Consider the following 21,302-nt stretch of genomic DNA (forward strand, 5'->3'; position numbering starts at 1 on the left):
ATTCACACACCGACGGCGGAGGCAACCATGCAAGGTGCCAACCTGCTCATCGGGAGCAATTAGGGGTTAAGTATCTTGCTCAAGGATACATCGACACGCTGCCCGGGAGGAGCGGGAATCTAACCGGGAACCTCCGGATTGCCAGACGACTGCTCTACCTCCCGAGCCACTGTCGCCCCCCACGTTTGTAGATAACGTACCCTTCACAATGAGAATACAGTAATAGAACATAGATCCATCCGTCTGTATGCATGCATATTAAATTGTTTTAATAGTCCTATTGTGGGTCTTCTTTAATAGAGACAGGGAAAGACGATACGGTTCAGGTTATTAGAGCCGGGTAACAGTATAGTCTACATTGTATGATGTGCAGAGCCTTACCCTCGCTGTCTTTCTCTCCCCCCAGAGGAGGGTGAGTACTTTCTGAAGGTGCTGATCCCCAGCTATGCAGCCGGCTCTATAATTGGCAAGGGTGGCCAGACCATCGTACAACTGCAGAAAGAGACGGGCGCCACCATCAAGCTGTCCAAATCCAAAGACTTCTACCCAGGTAAGGATTTGCGCCGATATACGACGGTTCAAAGCGCAGACTTAGATGTGGAGAAAGAGAAGAAAAAAAAGTGGCTAAATCGACACTTTAACACGAGAAAGGATTAATCGGAATTGTTCAATTGCAGATCAGCTTCCACTTCGGAAAACTGTTTGATTCAGAATATCCTAATGTCCTCGCGGGACAAAACATCCCTGTAGCCACCACAGCTGTCATCGACTCGGACGCAGCGTTTAAATCTGGAGGCAATTTCTCTTCCAGTCCGCTACTTCTTTTAGCATTTGGGAACGATCCAATTTATGCATGTTGAATTTTTGGTACAATGTTCATTTGTTCATTTTTTGGAATGCTGATAACGTTTTCTCAGACGGCCATTTCGTCCCATGACAGACAGCAAATTGTATGATGCCGATGACATGGGAGGTGTCAGTCATGCAGTGAGACCTCATTTGAAAAAGGGCAACATGGAAACGAGGCTCTTGTTCACCAGTGACCCCTTTCGGATGGAGGTCACGACTCCCCCAGGAGGATGCTGAAGCATTTTTATCCTGAAAGACAGAAATGGCCGGTGGGGTGTCTGGGTAGTGTAGAGGTCCAAGCACTCACCTACCACCGCAGAGACGCGTGTTCGATCCCCAGTAGCTGCACGTCCGGCTTGGTCAGTCGTTCCTGCTGTCACAATTGTCAGTGTTCGTCAGGGTGGGAAGCCGGTGAGGGTATTAGTTCTGATCATTGGGATAGTTACTCCTACTGGTCGGTCGAGGCGCCTGTTCAGCAGGGAGGGTATGTGGGGGAGATAGCGTGAACCTGTGCGTGTTACGCTCTCCCTGTGAAACTTAGGTGAAAAGAAGCGGCTGGCGACTCCACACGTATCGGAGGAGGCATGTGGTCGTCTACACCCTCCCCAGACCAACAGAGGATACATGTGGTAGTCTTCACCCTCCCCAGACCAACAGAGGATACATGTGGTCGTCTACACCCTCCCCAGACCAACAGAGGAGACATGTGGTCGTCTACACCCTCCCCAGACCAACAGAGGACGCATGTGGTCGTCTACACCCTCCCCAGACCGACAGTAGGGTAGTCTACACCCTACCAGACCGACAGTAGGGTAGTCTACACCCTACCAGACTGACAGTAGGGTAGTCTACACCCTCCCCAGACTGACAGTAGGGTAGTCTACACCCTACCAGACTGACAGTAGGGTAGTCTACACCCTCCCCAGACTGACAGTAGGGTAGTCACACCCTCCCCAGACTGACAGTAGGGTAGTCTACACCCTCCCTAGACCGTCAGTAGGGTAGTCTACACCCTACCAGACTGACAGTACGGTAGTCTACACCCTCCCCAGACCAACAGTAGGGTAGTCTACACCCTCCCCAGACTGACAGTAGGGTAGTCTACACCCTCCCCAGACTGACAGTAGGGTAGTCTACACCCTCCCCAGACTGACAGTAGGGTAGTCTACACCCTCCCTGGACCGACAGTAGGGTAGTCTACACCCTACCAGACTGACAGTAGGGTAGTCTACACCCTACCAGACTGACAGTACTGTAGTCTACACCCTCCCGAGACCAACAGTAGGGTAGTCTACACCCTCCCCAGACCGACAGTAGGGTAGTCTACACCCTCCCCAGACCGACAGTAGGGTAGTCTACACCCTCCCTGGACTGACAGTAGGGTAGTCTACACCCTCCCCAGACTGACAGTAGGGTAGTCTACACCCTCCCCAGACTGACAGTAGGGTAGTCTACACCCTACCAGACTGACAGTACGGTAGTCTACACCCTCCCCAGACCAACAGTAGGGTAGTCTACACCCTCCCCAGACCGACAGTAGGGTAGTCTACACCCTCCCCAGACTGACAGTAGGGTAGTCTACACCCTCCCCAGACTGACAGTAGGGTAGTCTACACCCTCCCTGGACTGACAGTAGGGTAGTCTACACCCTCCCCAGACTGACAGTAGGGTAGTCTACACCCTCCCCAGCATGACAGTAGGGTAGTCTACACCCTCCCCAGCATGACAGTAGGGTAGTCTACACCCTCCCCAGACTGACAGTAGGGTAGTCTACACCCTCCCCAGACTGACAGTAGGGTAGTCTACACCCTCCCCAGACTGACAGTAGGGTAGTCTACACCCTCCCCAGACTGACAGTAGGGTAGTCTACACCCTACCAGACTGACAGTACGGTAGTCTACACCCTCCCCAGACTGACAGTAGGGTAGTCTACACTAGGGCTGCACGATTAATAGATTTTAAATCGAAATCGCGATTTGGAATGATGCAATGATCAAATCGCAACAAAAAAAATCGCCTTTCTTTAATTTTTTTTTAAAAGAAATTTGGTTTTTGATTTATTTAACCAGGAAGTCCCATTGAGATACAAGATCGGTTTGGAAGAGGGAGGTAAGGGGTTTTAGATTGTGTGTTGTGAAGTTTAGACTTCAGAGAGGGAGAGTACAGAAAAAAAGGTACCGTTGGGTACCGGTATCGATTCCCAGGTAAAATGAAACCATTTTCAGGCTCGGTGTCCTGAAAAGACCCACCGCGTAGGCCAGATGCAAGCCGCATTTTACAATCCTCTGTGGGGCTGTTAAAAAAAGAAATTATAATCGCAAATTTAATCGCAATCGCAATATCTGTCCGAAAAATCGCAATTAGATTATTTCCCAAAATCGTGCAGCCCTACACCCTCCCTAGACTGACAGTAGGGTAGTGACCAGGACTGTAATACTTTGGGTAGAAATTGGGGGGAAAAAGATAAATGGCCGCTGCTTGTTAGTGTTTGTCCTTCGTGCCTCAGAGGGAGGCTCAACCTGCAGAAGAACAACGGGTGCCGAGCGTCTCTTTGTGGATCAGATCCATCCTGTGAGGCCCGGTGACGCCAAATAATGCCTGCTTGTTATATTTTGCACGGTCTCAGCTCACTCATGTGCTTTTTGGTTGGAAATGAAAACCAACACGGAGGTCGTGAAGCGTGTGATTTTGTTTTGGCTGTTACTGGGATTTCAGAACAGTTATCAAACTATTTGTTGTGAATGAAACATTTGGTTGGACAGGGTCACAAATGGCTGAAATAGCTGTTTTTTTTGTTTATTGAACCACCAATTACCAGTGTGCTTGAGTATTCCTTCCATGTTTGCTGAACTACAACATTCTAACCAATCAGCATTTGGTTAAGGTACCATGTTTGCTGAACTACAACATTCTAACCAATCAGCATTTGGTTAATGTTTCCATGTTTGCTGAACTACAACTTTCTAACCAATCAGCATTTGGTTAAGGTACCATGTTTACTGAACTACAACTTTCTAACCAATCAGCATTTGGTTAAGGTACCATGTTTACTGAACTACAACATTCTAACCAATCAGCATTTGGTTAAGGTACCATGTTTACTGAACTACACCATTCTAACCAATCAGCATTTGGTTAAGGTGATTACGTCACAACTCAGGCAATCGACCCATTTCACTTTGATGTCGCCATGTAAGAATTGGGACCGGATTCAACGTCTGGACATCGATAATTTTAATGTGAAAGTTCTACATGACCAACATTAATATCAGCCCCAGTGGCACACTCCTATGCAGAAGGTTTGAGGACGTTCCAGTGTCAAACATCTCTGCCCAAAGAGGAAGTAAACTAACCGGGGCAGTGAGAGAGGCAACAGCTCCTCCCCCTCGTACCCCTTCCTGCAACAAGGCCCTGCCCTTGTTAAAAAACAGTAGTAACCAGATTCTGGGAGTGAAGATCAAGCAGACCAAGCAGGATAAGAAGAAAAACATAGATTATGAGTAGATTACTCACATTATTTCCCCTTAACACATTAACTGCCACGGAGTTTGCCCGTCTCATACCACTCTCTGCCACCACTCTAAGCCTATGGAGATGTTCACCTTCTTTGCAGGGCTATAACTTTTTAAATTGTATTGCTAAATTGACATTACTATGGCCCATTCAACATCGATCATCGATCGTTCAGGATGTAGGAACGTTATACTTTTTCATTCATAGATTCATACGAAAATACAGTCTAGAATATAAATTTGTTTTTATCGTTTTCTGCAGTAATTCCTAGAACGTGAGTTATAGGCATAAACGCATATATAGATGATCAACTGCCGTTTGTTGCCGATACACGCTATATTAAAAATTTCAACTGTACATTATCCTAAACGTTATGACTGATCATGCACGGATGAACGGGGGGGGGGTCGTTTATAATTCCGTGATCGTCAGTAAATGCTTTATGTAGTATGGGTGATATATTGATCAGAGCAGTTTGCATTAACAATAATAAACAATCACGCTGAAAATGACGTCAGCGTCCTCTTACCGTTCGCCGATGAGATTGGAGGAAAAAGATCCCACCTATTTGACGTGTATCGACTAGATCCATTTCCGGTTTGTATAATAATAATAAACGCCCAAATCATATCGATTATTGAGTTATGGCAGCGATCCATATGTACGGATGTGTGTCTAGAGTCCCGCAACAATATGTGAGTGCCGGACGCATTTCCCCGGTGCACGGAGATCACCAGAGATCCATTTCCGGTTGTAACTCGCCCGATCACCACCAGGTGGCAGTATTGAAGCGTTGCAGAGTTGTGCAGGCTCCCACTGTATCACCCGAGGCTGGGTGAGGGAATTCTGAATACCATGGCGAAAAAATTAAATATGATCTCAATAACGTTGTACGCCGTGGAATGGCAGAATTAGCATGACCTTGAAACACGTTGTACGACGTTATTTTCCCCTTTAAATTTGGGGGGGGGGGGGGGGGGGGGAGTCATGGCATCTGTGCTGTCGTGTTTATTCACTGTGTCCATGGAAATGACGAGGAAGGCAGCCATAAATGTCTGGTTTCCTTGTGCAGATTTTCTTTTTGCTTTTCTGATAACTTATATCACTGCATAAGTCATACATGTTCAGACAAGCTTAATATTTGGTTATTTGTGATACTATGTATTTAGGCAATTGAAAGTTCTTATGGCCAGGGATGGTAATTTAGAACCGGTTCCAGTTGAGAATCCGACTTTTTGTTATGGTTTCCTATGTTCCTATGCTTAGCAGAAGGAGGGTTGTTGAAGCAATTCTGTTTTGGATTATGGAGATGTAGTTTATAGACATGCTGCTGCTGCTGCTGCTGCTGCTGCTGCTTCCACTCTAAAGCCTCTGGACCCTGTATGTCATGCTGCCCTTAGGTTTATCACTGGTGACAGCTATGGTACCCATCATTGTATCCTGTATGATAAGGTTCAGGTTGGGTGGTCTTCTCTGGTAGAGAGATGTGATTTGCATTGGTATCTGTTTCTGTATGAAGCCATTATCGATGATCCTCCTTCCTACATTATTATCCACTTCATTACTGGACTGGAACTCTGGACCTTATCATACTTGCTCTGGAGACTGGCTCACACTTAAGGTCTCCAGAGTTTGCACTGAATTAGGAAAATCTGCTTTTAGTTTCTGTGCCCCCGACACGTGGACCGTTTTTGCTATGCACTTTAAAACTCAATACATCAGTATGCATCGGCCCGTTTAAATCTATAATAGTGAACCATTTCACCTCAGTCTGTAGTCGTTTTAATTAATTTAAATGGATTAATTGATTGCCTTTTTCTGTTTCTATATTGTTTTTGTATTTATTATGTGCTGTACTTCTTGACGTCATTGTAAATGAGATCTTTTGAGGTTAAATAAAGATTGAATGAATATTCCTCCAAGAATCTGAATCGTATGCCTCCGAGCTCATCGATTCCTTTAATCGATGCCGGAATGTTTTTAATATGGACCGTTTTGCATTGGAAAACAATGACGTCATGCGTCTACGCTGCTGGAAACCTGCAACAAGAAGGAGTCACCGTAGGAGAAACGGTCCAAAGTGGGGCTTCATTTCACAAAGAACGATGACAACAGTGCTAGTTGTAATGTCTGTCAAATTATTATTTGAAGTAAAGGTAGAAACACCAGCAATATGCTGAAACATCTTTCTACGCAACATGGGCTTAAATTCCAGGAATGTCATGTATTTGACACTAGGCTTCCCAACCAAAGCAGCACATCTGTTACTGAAGAGGGTAAATATCCTACATGTTAAAGGGGACATATTTTAGTCCTTTTCAACAACTCAATATTGGTCTCTGAGGTCCCCTAAACATGTCTTTTTAGGTTTTTGCTGAAAAGAAATGTTCAAGATTATGCATTCTATCAGCCTCTCTGTTTCAATCCTGTTCTCAATGGGCTGTTTCTGTAACGAGCGATCAGCTTTTATTGTACAAATATGAATATATGAGTGTGGGGGTCTGTACCGTCGAACAAAATTCAGATCCAACTTTCAGACTAGAGACGTTGCAGATCAAATATGACTCAAGATCCAGCAATAGCATAGCAATCTTGTCGTTAAAAGTGGTGTCGGAAACATTATTTAGGTTCAACTTTAGGTAGAAAAGAGAAGATTTACAAGCCAGCTGCCATCTTGTACACATGTATTTTATCAAGATATCTTCACACGCACGTTTATTAACTATGGCGAGTGTGGCTGCAATTCTGAATAGCTTGTTTCAAGAGGGAGGGTTCTTGTCACAGCTGAACTGCAGAAAAGGCACAATGCACATATTTAAAATTGGCTCAGTGTTGGGACACACCCCATTCTATACAAAATAATGCAAAATACAGGAAATGGCCATTTTCACAATAAGTCCCCTTTAAAATAACATTAGCGCCACGTGGGCAGGCTGATGAATGCTGTACAAACATTCTCTCATTTCATGCATTTTACACAATGAAGACTACAGCCCGTGTAGGCCTACTTTTCTTCCCACACAGAAAATGTATCCGGAATCAATGAGGGAATCGATAAGCAGAATCGATAATGGCATTGGTATCAATCAAATCGCATCAATTCCTATCCCTAATTACCTGCATTTTCTATCAAACTTATTTGGAGGTCAGTGTTTGTTACAATAATAAGGCGCTTGGGGCAGACGCAGGCTGTGATGTCCTCCAGGCGCTGAGGCAGCTCTGTGTAGGAGGGTGTCCTGCGCTGCTTCCACATTAGGTGACTAAACCTTTGTAATGTAGAGACACCGTGGCTAAACGGAACAGACACAGTAGTTGGTGAAAGCGTCCGCATTAAGCCACCAAACTAAACTCCACTTCATTGTCCGCCACTATATTGCGATGGTAAAGTAGCCCAACATCGGATGTCTTCAGTCCAGACGGCTGACTCAACATTGTGAACCATAGACGTTTTGAACGTACTGCCCCGTTTCGATTCCCCCAGAGTGTCAATATGGTGACATCAAAGTGAAATAGGCCAATTCGTGTCCAATTTCTCTCACTTGGACATCCGACATGGAAGAGCGCTCAAGAGGTAGTGTACTTCCTGGTTGGAAACTCATACAGTATGTCTGATAATTCTGATGATAATTCTGAATATACAATATGAGCAGCACCAGGAGCGCCAGGTGCAGCCGCCATACCTTGGCTTCATGGTATATACACAGTATACATCTTTTTTAATTGCCTAAATAATTACATCAATGATAATAATTTGACCTCCGCTCTCTGTTCATGGTGCTGAAATAATGTGCCGAAATAGATACGATTAAAGGCTTTTTCCACTGCTTGGGCATTACATGCAAACATTAGGTATTGTGAATGTGAGAGAGACGTAGATAGATTTGTATTGTCGTAGAGAGAGATATGTGGCTTTATTATCTGTGTTCTCTCAAATTAATTTGCATCGTGGATATAGTTTTTTCATGTGAATTTATGCCAAAAAATACAGGAATTCAGCCTTTGGTCTCCCCCACTAATTGTACCATACCTTGGCCTTTTCTGAAACAATGGCACTGGGTAGCACATGAGACATGGGCAGGGACGTCTTCTGGTCCCTGTGGACATGCTGTGTCTCACCTCTATCCATGACTATAAGCACACGCTTCCAAACAATCTAACGGATTAATTGACTTAACGATTATCCAGGCACATCCATATTGGAAATAAAGGCAGCGCTAATTTGCTGTTATTACCGTTCCTTCAAAGATTGTCTCGTTTTGTCACGAGGACACTTTTAAGCCACATTTTCTTTTAAAACAATCTTTTAAAACAAACCTTTTAGACCAGACTATGGATGTCATAAAATATTGATCATCAAATTATTTTATCGATAAATTCTTGACTCCGATGTGTTTCAATTAGTTTGAATGGCGTTGTACAACCAAACGGGAGCGACGTAATTTCATTCCAGCTGGACAATGGAAGAAGAAAGAGGCATTTCTCCTCCATGCGCTGTGTTCTATTCTCCCTCTGGAGCAAGGAGGAGCTGCACATGGGACTAACTTAGCTCGCACACGTCATCATACTATTTTAGTTGGCCTAACGTTACAGATTGGAGGCAACATTTCAGTTTATACAAGTTTATATGCTCCATGTTCTATGTAAATGGTAAATGGTGCATTCATATAGCGCTTTTATCCAAAGTGCTTTACAATTTCTTCCTCACATTTTTACCCATTCACTCACACGTTCACACACCGACGGCAGAGGCGACCCATGCAAGGTGCCAACCTGCTCATTGGGAGCAGTTAGGGGTTAAGTGTCTTGCTCAAGGACTCTTCGACACGCTGCCCAGGAGGAGTGGGAATCGAACTGGGAACCTCCGGATTACCAGACGACTGCTTTACTACCCCCTGAGGTATTGGGCAAAGAGCCCACATGGATCATAAAGAGACTACCCTGCAAGCTTTTAGCAGCTTGTTAACGTTAGCCTCTTTCAAATCGAATACAAACTAGCTGATGACATATCGAACACGGTGCTCTGAAATCAATTGACCTATCTCTTTCCCTCAAGGGAAGCAACAGTTGTGATTGGAGGATCAAGAAAAGGGGGCAGGTTTTCAGATGGGTGAATTGAAGCTCTGAAATGTCACATCCGATCAGTAATGTTCTGCAACTTAAATAGCATAATGTTAATAAAAGGACTACGCCACAGCCTGGACACCATTGTGGCTAAACTACAGCCACTGTTCTCATTTGAAAATTGCCGATTTATATATTGATAATAATCGCAACCTTTTCCTGATCATCAATGTGTGAAAAAGGCATCGATGCCAAGCCTAGTCCAGAGCCTCTGAGGGCCCGCTTACCCCGCTCGGGGCCCTGAAAGGTCAGTTCCACTATTCCCTCTCACTTGCTATATATATATAATACATGGGCCTATAGTAAATTATCTGATCGCCTCAAGCAACCATTTATATCAAATATTTAAGAGCGGAGAATGGCGGTAGAGAATACATCAGTGAAAAATAATCTGTCCAGTGGACTAATGTTAATATTGGGCGACATCGAGTCCTTTATTTACGCTAGTTTTAGTTTTACGTAGAAAAGGAATATCAGTGTCTGCAGACAACCTGCATCGTGGCTTAGATCTTAGAACTTTTCTTTATTTATTGAGAGTTAAATCTGATCTATTGTATCGAGACAGAAGAACCATAGCCAGGACTGACTGCACCTTGGACAAGTGTAGAAGAAAGATATATGTGTGTTTTTGGGTATGAATCTCCTCACCGATCCTCCCCTTTCAACGTGTTTCTGCTCGCTGGGATAGAAGCACATGTGTGTGTGTAAGCCCGGGCATTCTCTGCACTTTAGACAGCTCTGTTTGTTGCAACTACTTCTTTGCCACATTGCCCAGATAGGAACAAATGCAAGATGTTACATGGATCCTTATTTCTCTCTCGTTGGTTTGTGGATGTGTTCATAGGCCACCACCTGCTCTGCCCCCCCCCCCCCCCCCCCATTATCGTGATGAGTGATAAGAGGAGGTCAAGGAAGAGGGTGCTGGCACAGTGGTGCTCTGGCCCACCAAAGTGAAACTACTTTCCACTGCTGCTGGATTATTACTATACTCTCTTCCAGTATAGCTGGCTGCCTGTAACCGTTGGTAACCGCTTTCAAAAGAAAAACCCCTCTCATTTCTGTGCAGTGGTAGAGTAGGCACAATATGGCTGTTCTATTTAGCAATAAGACACCAAACTATTGTGTTTTTCTTGATATATTTCTGATATATCAATCAACACATAGCAACCATTATTTTGCTATTATTACTGTAGCAACAACCGTTGTCTCTTCCATTGCCATATACAAAACAACGGTTGCTATGTTACAGGCAGCCATGTTGGAAGACAGAACTATGCAAATATTCCGTGCAAGGCGTTTATTTTAAATTAAATAGATACTTGAATGCACACAGGTATGCCTGCATTAATTACTGTATATATATATGTAATACCCTTTGGAAGTTCACTGTGGCTATTTTTAGACTGATAAAATACAATCCAAACATTTTACAACATACATCCTACTTTTCTCCTCCCTCCCCTCATTGATGAGCTATCCGAGACGATATATCATGTTAATGTCGCGCCACCTGCAGCTCATTCCCTCACCGCGCCACAGCCTGCGTTCGTCCTACTTTTACGATGACACTCGCTGAAAGTGCTGCCGGACGACAGCGACGACGGCGACACGCGGCAGCGACGACAGATGCGGCCATTTCCGTCCGCTGCCCCCCCCTCGCCGTGACGGCTCACTTTAAGGAGCCCACCCTCAACCTCGTGTCTCCCATCCGTCAGCGTACGACGCGAGACTGTGAATTCAAAGGTCTTGATGGGATCTGTACAACTGCCGACTGAGATGGATGACTGTAGATAGTGAAGGGTGTGGATGATGCATGATTGTGTGTCGCGGGGGGGGGGGGGGGTAGGCACAGGCACAGAAATAGCCTGTTTCAATCTCTCTCTCTCTGGATGTGACCCTACCCTACCCCAGCTGTACTCAAGCTGCGTTAATAATACAAGCCAACTTCCCTCTTCTCCTCCCGCTCTGCGGTCTCACTTTAATTTATTTGTTCTCCACGGTTTGGACAGATAAAGTGGGATCGGATGACATGGCGTCACACCCCTCCCGAGTTTGTTTGTTCGCGTTGCCTCGTAACACGCCCACGCTGACTTCTTTGTTATGCGATTGGATCCTCCTCAATGTGATCCCGTTGCATGACCAAATTACCCCTGCCTGCACCCCCCCTCCCTCCACCCTCCCCCCTCCCATGGAAGTGACGCGCTGTGTGTGTGCACTCTGCTCTCGTACTGTACATTCATGTCGCACGTGCACGCCTCATGCGTGTACACGCACGTGCACATAGACACACCCACACACAAAGACACACTTTTCAGCTGCTGCAAAGAAAGCTGTGGGGGTTCATGATTTGAGCTAAGACCTTAGAAACAAAACACCAGACTCCCCGCTTAGTGCAGCTGGCTTCAGGCCCAGCTAGTGAGTGTATAAAGTTACTCATTGTACAGAAATGACTCATAGCATTGATGTCATAAAAATAATGGGTTGTTTCTGATGCTCTGAAAAATCATGTGAATCATTAAAACCAACACCGATCCGTACTAGATTCCGGTGGAGAGGTAGTTCTATAGAATGAGCGCATGAAGCGTACAAGCGAACACAGTGAAATGCTTTGAAGTTAGTCTTGGGAATTGAAAGGAGAGATAGCTCCATATGCATTTCTCTTTTATTTAGACGAGCATGGTGCCCCGTTCAGAATGTGGCCAGGAGGGCATTAGGAGCGCCCGTGCATAGCAGGCCGATTGCGAATCTATCTAAGAACCGCCGTATTGCAGCATGCGGCGTTCTCGAGAACCATGCATCCAATCAACTTGGCATTAGACCAGTGGCGGCTGCTGGATGCTTCGCCACTAGGGGCGCTATACCAAACATTTTGCAAACATGTACAAGGCACGCATTGGCGAATATTATCACCATTGCCATCGATCAATATATGATCACAGTCAGTCAAATGCAACCACGTTTCCAATAGCCCAACACAAACACGCACAGCTCTCTCTCTCTCTCTCGCTCTCTCTCTCTCTCTCTCTCCCTCTCTCTCCCTCTCTCTCCCTCTCTCTCCCCCTCTCTCTCTCTCTCTCTCTCTCTCAGATCGATTCAATAAGAAACGCATGTGTATATATTGTCATTTTAAACAAGTTACCATTCATTGTCTGAGTGGTTATGCTCTACCCGCGGCGAAATTAGAGAGAGAGAAGAGGGGGAGAGAAGAGGGGGAGAGAGAGAGAGAGAGACCGACCGAATTAACTCACTGTTTACGTGGTCCACTCACTGTTGTCCCGACTCCCCAGACTGTTGATGTATATCAAGCCGGAGGGCTTGATAAAGTGTATAATCCGCTGTTGATGATGTATATCCAGTCCACTGTCCAGACTGCCATATAGCTTGTTAGCAGTTAGCACCACACAACAAGTAGTTTGATTTCTTTGTCCATTTCCGCGTCGAACAGACTGCAAACTACCTGGCGTTCTATCGCCATGCTCTAAGACAAACTCTAACCATAACCAACTTTGAAAGAGTGCCTAAGCTTAACCGTCGAAAGAACTTGCAGTCACGCTCTAAGACAAATAGCTCGCATCTCAGTCACAACAACACAACTATCTCTACCACCAACCTAGAATAAGCTAGAATTGGAACATTAGAAAGTGGATTCGGCCAATCAGAGATCGTCTCCGCGAAATGCTGCTACGGAAAAAAAACTGACGTCGGCCAATCAGAGAGCGTCTCCGCGAAATGCGGCTACAGAAATTCTTGACGCTGCTGCCTAGACCGCTTCAAATCGCGCCCGGATTCCAACATAATAGTCATATTTCAACGCACAACGCGTTACGCACTGATTGGCTGCAAGGGATACAGCGATCAAACTGTGACGTGCACTCAGAGCGCTATTGAGTCTAGCCCGGGCCGAGAAATACAAAAAAAAAATAAAATAAAAAACGAGTTTATTTTATTTTATATATTAACGTTATATTGTGCATTGGAAACACAAACATACTTAAAATGAGTAAATATTATTCATTTTAAACATGTTTATATTATTTATAGGGCTATAAAACAAAAAACAATTTTTATTTTTTCTTATTCTCTGATTTAACAGGAGGGGGGGGCGGCGCCCTAGCGCCCCCCAGTGGCGGCCGCCACTGCATTAGACACTGCACTTAGTTCACTGCACTTTAGGGGTGTAAAGGTACACATATCCGTACCGAACTGTTTCAGTACTGGATCTAAGGTTCAGTACGGCTGTGTGTACCGAATGAATACAACGGTACGCTAACCACTAACGAACGCATGTGCAGAACTTTCTTTTGCGTGCAGAATTGAATTCAAAACTCTATTATTAATTTCAATTAGGGATGTCCGATATTATCGGCCTACCGATATTATCGGCCGATATCGGCATTAAAATGTGATATCGGAAAATATCGGTATCTGTTTTCAAAAAAAATACTTTTTTTGGTTTTATTTACATTTCTATAACCTTTATTTACCCAGGCAAGCAAGTAAGAACAAATTCTGATTTTATTTATTGTCAAAAGTATGCATAATGTTGTGTTAATTCCACAACAAGATATATGTAATGTTAATTACCTGAAATTATTCAATTTTTTGGGGGGGGGGAAACCCTGCATATATCGGTATCGGTTGATATCTGTATCGGAAATTAAGAGTTGGACAATATCGGTGTATCGGTAAAAAAGCCAATATCGAACATCCCTAATTTCAATATAGAATATTCGTTGACAGCCATACAAGTACAATTAGTTACTGCACGCTACATCACCCCTGAGTGGAACATGGAAAGCCAAACTTTGCCCCACTGTACCGAAAACCCGTACCGAACTGTGACTTCAAAACCGAGGTAAGTACCGAACCGTGGTTTTTGTGTACCGTTACACCCCTACTGCACTTAGTTCCCTGCCCTCTGCAACACGCCCGCCGAGTGTGAAGTCCATCGGATGAACGGTTCTCGAGATATGCAAAGGACAGATGGGAGCATTATGGCTATTTAAACTTGCTGCTACAGCGCCACCTATTGGCCAAATGGCACCAAATGTGGTTGCAATCATGGATATCTATATGTTCTAGATATCTATGGTTGCAATAGCCCAAAGTGTTCAGGAGACGAATTCTTTGTAATATACCCCTGACCACAGCAGACCTTGAGGGCCAGCTATAACAAAACTGTATGGAACATCAAACATCCGGAAAAGTAACTTTCTTCGGATTGGAGGAGAATGAATTGGATGAATTGAAGAGATGCTCTGTACCAAATTTGGTGACTGGTTACTCAACCTGTAGGGGTAGTAGCGAAGCAAAAATCTAAATGGCAGAAAATATATCTAAACACGAATGGATCCATGGGTAGCTTACGTGGCCCCATAGAGATCCACAGTCCACTCCACCCCTGTCCCTGGTTGGTCCCGTAAAACTACTGGATGATACACATTTTCCCGTTGGGCTTTCTTCAGTCGCCCTCTATGAGGATAGCTTGCATTTTATGGACACATCTCTAACACAGCCGTGACACAAAAGCCATAATCTACACACCGCTGCGTTTAAAATAAATGAAGTACAGCAATGTACCCGCCGCCAAGCGTGAAGTTGATCGGATTAACGATTCTCGAGATATGCGTAAGGTGCGTTGTTATAGCGCCACCATCTGGCCAAATGGCACCGCCCCTGGGTCCTCCTCAGTAATACATCAGCCGTGTGTGACCCCGATCGGATGAACGGTTTTTCGAGATATGCAAAGGACAGACATGCACTATAGAGCCACCATCTGGCCAAACGGCACCCAATTCGACACTGCACTCCCCGGGGTGCTCAGCAATAAAACTGCAGAGCGTGAAGCTGATCAGATGAACGATTCTGGACTGGACTGCATTTATATAGCAGCTTTGATCCAAAGCGCTTTACGACTTTTTGCCCCACATTGACCCATTCACTCGCACATTTAGGGCTGGGCGATATAACTATAACGATAAATATCGCGATATATTTTAATAATCGATATCGAATATCGAAATTAAAAAAAAATCGATTATTATTTTTTTTTACCTGCAACAGGGCAGTTTTAAAACCAGAGACCGTGGACAGACTTGTCTTTCTTGCCTGCAACTTAAAGTAATGGCTTTGCTTGTCCAAATGACAATACTGACCAAATTCAGATTTCTTTTTCTCTTGTCTATTTTGTTTGCCTTCTAATTTAAAATACATTTTGAAACCGTCTGTACACAGTAGGCTATGTGTGCTAGCAGAACTAGACTCCAGTCACGAGTCACAGTGCACATGTGCGGTGGTTTGTCCACCAAAAAAGCGCCAAAAGATCGAAAATAAACTAGCAGAGCCAGAACTGTTCAACTCCCCTGGAGCCACAGCCAGCAGAGAAGCCGGTTTACTTTAGCTTTTAAACCAGCTGCAGCCTGAGAACTGGAGTGTGAGGGGATGTAACACTAAAGATGGCGGCAATGACAAAGAATTGCTGCAAAATAATAAAAAAAAAAAAAAAAAAAAAAAAAAATTTATACTTATAACAATTCGATAATTATCGATATCGAGAAATAAAATAAAATTATCATATCGTTATCGCGATATGATTTGTTTCCATATCGCCCAGCCCTTTCACACACCGAAGGCAGAGGCGATCATACAAGGTACCAACCTGCTCATCGGGTGTCTTCGACACGCTGCCGGGAGGAGCGGGAATGTAACCGGGAACCTTCGGATTACCAGGCGACTGCTCTATACCTCCTGAGCCACTGTCGCCCTTACATTCTGGAGATATGTGATTGGCAAAGATTCCTTTATTTTAGTGATGCACGATATATCGGCCGCCGAGGTAGTTTTTTTACACATCGGTATCGGTCCGATATCAAGATATGGGCCGATATTTAAAAAAAAAATATAATTATTTTTTTTTGATTTTTTTTTTTCTTTTTCATGTTTTGGCCTTAAATAGTTTCAAAATATCAGTCATTTCTGAAAATAAGTTACAAAAGTAAATAAATTATGCGTTTTGGAAAATAGCTCTTTATTTGATTATCAAAGTGTTTTCTATACAGAGATATCGACATCGGTAAATATTGGTATCGGCCAGAACAGCAATATTAATATCGGTTATCGGTATCGGCCACAATTTTCACATCGGTGCATCACTACTTTCTTTGTAGTTAGATTAGATGACGTTTGGGCCCTTAGGCCTTCTTCAAGATCAACAATAATAATAATAACAATAATAATAAGACAGGGGCACCGGTAGGTTATGTGGGCCACACCCTAGTAACACATCTGATGGTGATTTTAGACGGTGATCATGTTCCACCATTAGGATAATGAAAACAATCAAGAAGCCATCAGCAAATCAAAACTCTTAACAAACCGTGAAAGGAACTACAAATCACATCACTTCTGCTTCTACAGTATATTCAGCAATATGAGTTTTCAGTGCTCTATTCATCTTTCCAATATATCACTTACTACTAGATAAATCATCGACTTAGTGTGACATGAAATAACTTCCTTTTTATAGGGATCTCTTTATCTGTGTGAGGATGTTTAAAACTGTTAGAATGGTAAGTATAATTACACTGACTACAACAACCACCGCACCGGTTTCCCTCAGGGATACTGTAGGTGCTAAAGTAGCTTGGGCTGGTGCTGATTGAGGAGGTACATGTGAGCACCAGCTGGTCTCTCAGGTGTTTACCTCTTTTATATACCATCGCGAGGTCGTTTTTTGAACACACCATTGAGCTGACGATCGGATTCAAGTACTGTATGTGCCAATGATTTGTTATCATTCTCTTTATCTGTTTTGAACCCGTAGTGTACTCTGTTGTGAACATTATACGGTCGTTTGATTTCACCGTAGATTTATTCCTTAAGAGATCAGACCTGGCTCTGTCTTTTATCTTGGTAGCAGCATCATTTAGGACAGATTCCTTGTATCCTCTATGTTGAAGGTTGTTTTTTTATTTCACTCATGTTCCTGTCAAAATCATCCGCAAATTTGTTTTAAGCTGCAAAACGGACAAAAGGGGAGACGCATTTTTCAACTGTAAGGAGGAATGATCAGTCTTCCCTTAGTAAAGTATTTCTAGCAGTAGGTTTTATCAACAGATCTGTATACAATTAATTATTCTCTATAACCATCCATACATCCAGAAAACCTATGTTTGTTTGTAGTCATGATACTTAGTAAAGACATTTAGATCATGGGTCAGTTGAGGTATGTGATAAATTACTACGTAGCTGGCTCTTGGACCCTTTTAAACCCCTGTTTCAACATGAAACATCAAACACCCCTCTCCCACCTCCAAATCCCCACAATAAATACATACAGGACAGTCACATATAACAAGTGTCAGTCAGTGTCAGTTCAGTTCAGTTCACATCATCTAAGTACCTCTTCCATAGGATATGTTACCTTGAAGCCATAGTGTAAATAAACTTCTCTTCAAACAAATTTTTTTGGGTGAAAATGCACTACCCATAGGATAGGTACAGTACTGCAAATAGATAATATAAAGGGTATCTTGGAACATCCAATAGTTGAGTTTTAAAATCAACTCAGCCAACTCCAAAAGACAGTTCTTTGAGAGACTTCCGATAGAATAGAATTGTGTTTTGAAAGTATTCCAGGTCGTCAATACCTCCATGTGATATGGATGTATACATAGTATTCATTGTACTCCTCATCAAAGAGAGAGTCAATAGATTCTATAATGTTTACTACATGTTCTGTGTCCTTTTTTTTTTTTTTTTTTTTCTTTGGTCTTTTTCCCCCTCCATTTTCCTCCGATTTTCTCCCATCCCAATGTTAGTCGTATGCCAATTCCCAGTCCCTTCCTGGTCGCTGCGCACTTACCCCCCACAGTCAGATCATCTGGGAGAGTGGAGGCTACCACGTGCTTCCTCCGACACACGTCCAGCCAATCACCGCTTCTTTTCACCTGGCAGCGCGGATTCTCATCGAGAGGGCGTAGTGTGTGGGAGGACCACACTATCCCCCTCGAGTCCTATCCGCGCTTAGCAGGCGCCCCGACCGAACTGTAGGAGTCGCTGTTTACAACGACCCGGACCCACCCCGCCAGCTTCTCCCACCCTCTAATACAGCCAATTGTATTAGTGCAGACGGCCAGCCAAGCTGGTGACAACCCCGGAGCTGTGAGCTGGATTCGAACAGGCGAATCCAGCTCACAGCTCCGGGGCTGGTGACGAACGCAATCTCCGCTCGGCCACCTAACCGCCCGTTCTGTGTCCTTTGTAAAGAAAGGAAGGTTCTCAGCTAATGGTTTGATTGATTGATTGAAAACTTTATTAACAGATTGCAGAATGGGTACAATACAGTACAGTACAGCTCAATACACACAATTGTTAAGGGGATGCAGACCAGAGAAAGACTTTCGTCTTGTTTACATCAGGGTCCCCCATTTTCAATTCATCATAAATGATAAAGTAAATTACAATGGTATAACTACAGGTAAGATAATCAATACTGGCAACAATGGGCTAGACTGAGGATGTTCAAGACTTGATGAGGATGTCACCATTTTGTAATAGATTCTCAAGGACTCCATGAACAATCTAACTATAGAGGATGGAATCTATCATGCATGCATGTCGTTCTGTCCTTCGCATATTTCGAGAACTGTTCATCCGATTCACGCTTGGTGGGTGTATTGCTGAGGACCCAGGGGAGTGCAGTGTCAAATTTGGTGCCATTTGGCCAGATGGTGCTGCTATAACAACAAACTTTACATTTTGGCCTGTAACTTTTTAATCGTAACTCAAAAAGAATTCCTGGATACTGTGGGTCCAGGATCTGTGGGTCTGTGGGCCCATTTGTGTCTAGATGGATCTTCCACCATTTTGAATTTAGTCCAAATCTGCAACCACATGGGGCGCCCAAGTGGCAAACCATGTGATGCGCTGCGTCGCGGCACGGCCGACCCGGGTTCGATTCCCGGACCCGGCGTCATTTGCCGAATGTCTTCCCCCCCACTCTGTCTCCCGTTCTTCCTCTCTCTCTCTCTCTCTACTGGACTGCCCAGTAGTAAAAAGCGATAAACGCTAAAAAATAAATATAAAAAAAAAAAAATCTGCAACCACATTTGGTGGACATGTGTGTTCTCAGTGACCATGACACATTTGGTGCCATTTGCCCAATAGGTGGCGCTGTAGCAGCATCATCATTTTAAATAGCCATAATACTTCCGTCTGTCCTTTGCATATCTCAAGAACCGTTCATCAGATCGACTTCATGCTTGGCGGGTATATTGCTGAGTGCCAAGTAAGTTCAGTGTTGAATGTGAAGTTGATTGGATGCGCAGGTCTTGAGAACGCTGCAAGCAGCAACAGTGCGGTTCTCGACAACGCTGTAAGCAGCACTTCTGGGGGCCAAGCGATTGCCCAGTTCCAAACGGACACAGGTTCCCAACGGGCATGCGCTCTGAATAGCCACTGCACTAGGATTCTTAACCACTTAAGGATCAGGCAAAAATTGGGCTAGTTCTCTTTTTTTGGGGGAATGTTGCATACCCAAAGTAATTTGCGATTTTTTTATAATTTATACTTATAGCACATGCATGAGTCTGATCTTTTTGAAAGGTAACATTCAGAAGTTTCTTACACAATAAAGTAGAATCACTTTGAGCGCTAATGAAATAGAGTAACATAGGTTTGAACACACTGAAGTAAAAGTTGTGTACTCTCATTTCTTTATTTTAAATAAAAATCCCACGGAAAATGTATGTTTTACAAAAGGTTTTTGTAATGTGTGTACCGGTAGAAATTCAGCATGATTATCCAAAATGGCCGCCCGCTGCCATTCATTTGGACGCTCTAGTCAAAACAATGGATTTCTTCGCCTTGTGTCACCTTCCCCCACTCTCAGTGCCCGTCTGGGATCACTTCCGGAGCAGACGCTCCTTGGCTACAACGGTGGTCAATCATTTTCACCATCAGCGGTGACTGGTCAGTTCAGGACCGTTCACAACCGTCCGAACGGCTTGTCAAATGACGCTCACCGGATGTTTTGTCTTGTAACTCGAGAATGGAATCACGCAATAGGTTGAGTGTGGTGACGATCGAAAGGCGGCAAATTCAACTTTCCAACAATGTATTGGTTGATCGCCGAAAACGCAGCCCGGAGCCGACAGACGAGGGCAAAGTGCCGCAACGTGCGCCGTCGGGCCGTTTGATGCTTAAGAGGTTAACATAGATGCGATTAATTTAAAGACTTACTAGATAGATTAAATAATAAAGCAACAAAAATCTGAAAAATAATAGTAACGGGGAGGCCATAGGCCTTTGTGAACAGGTGGAATTTGTGAATTTGTGAATTTTCAGGGCTGTCTTAAAAGAGTCTAATGATGTGGCAGACCAGTTCTTAGCCGGGAGAGAGTTTCAGAGGGTGGGGGCCACCACGCTAAAGGCTCTGTGCCCAAAGGTTCATAGGCGGGTCTGGGGGATGAGAGCAGATCCATGTCTGAGGATCGGGAGGGGGTGGAGGGGTGGAGGAGGTCAGATAGGTACTGGGGGACAAGGGCATGGAGAGATTTGTATGTAAGGACAAGGATCTTGTATGAGATAGGACTTGACTGGGAGCCAGTGGGGTGATGTGGGTGAGAACCCTGGCAGCAAAATTCTGCACATTCTGGACCCTGTCCAGGGTGTTGCTGGGTAAACCAGACAGGACTCCATTACAGTAGTCAAGGCGGGAGGTGATGAAGGCATGTATGAGGGTCTCTGCCACAGAGCCAGTGAGTAAAGCTGGAGATGTTTTTGAGGTGAAAGATTTAGTTACAGACTTGATGTAAGAC

The 21,302-nt window shown here is 44.2% G+C and overlaps 1 protein-coding gene across 1 annotated transcript in view; it reads left to right on the top strand.

Annotated features, from left to right (window-relative positions):
- Positions 1–439: 439 nt before the first annotated feature.
- The window catches only part of nova1 (NOVA alternative splicing regulator 1), a gene marked incomplete at its 3' end in the record, with an annotated part of 38,769 nt that continues 17,906 nt past the window's right edge, over positions 440–21,302 (top strand). The window contains exon 1 of the mRNA XM_084319879.1: positions 440–550. The remainder of the gene's footprint in view (positions 551–21,302) is intronic.

Source organism: Notolepis coatsorum (genome assembly GCF_963971535.1).
Source record: "Notolepis coatsorum genome assembly, chromosome: 8".
NCBI classification, from domain to species: domain Eukaryota; kingdom Metazoa; phylum Chordata; class Actinopteri; order Aulopiformes; family Paralepididae; genus Notolepis; species Notolepis coatsorum.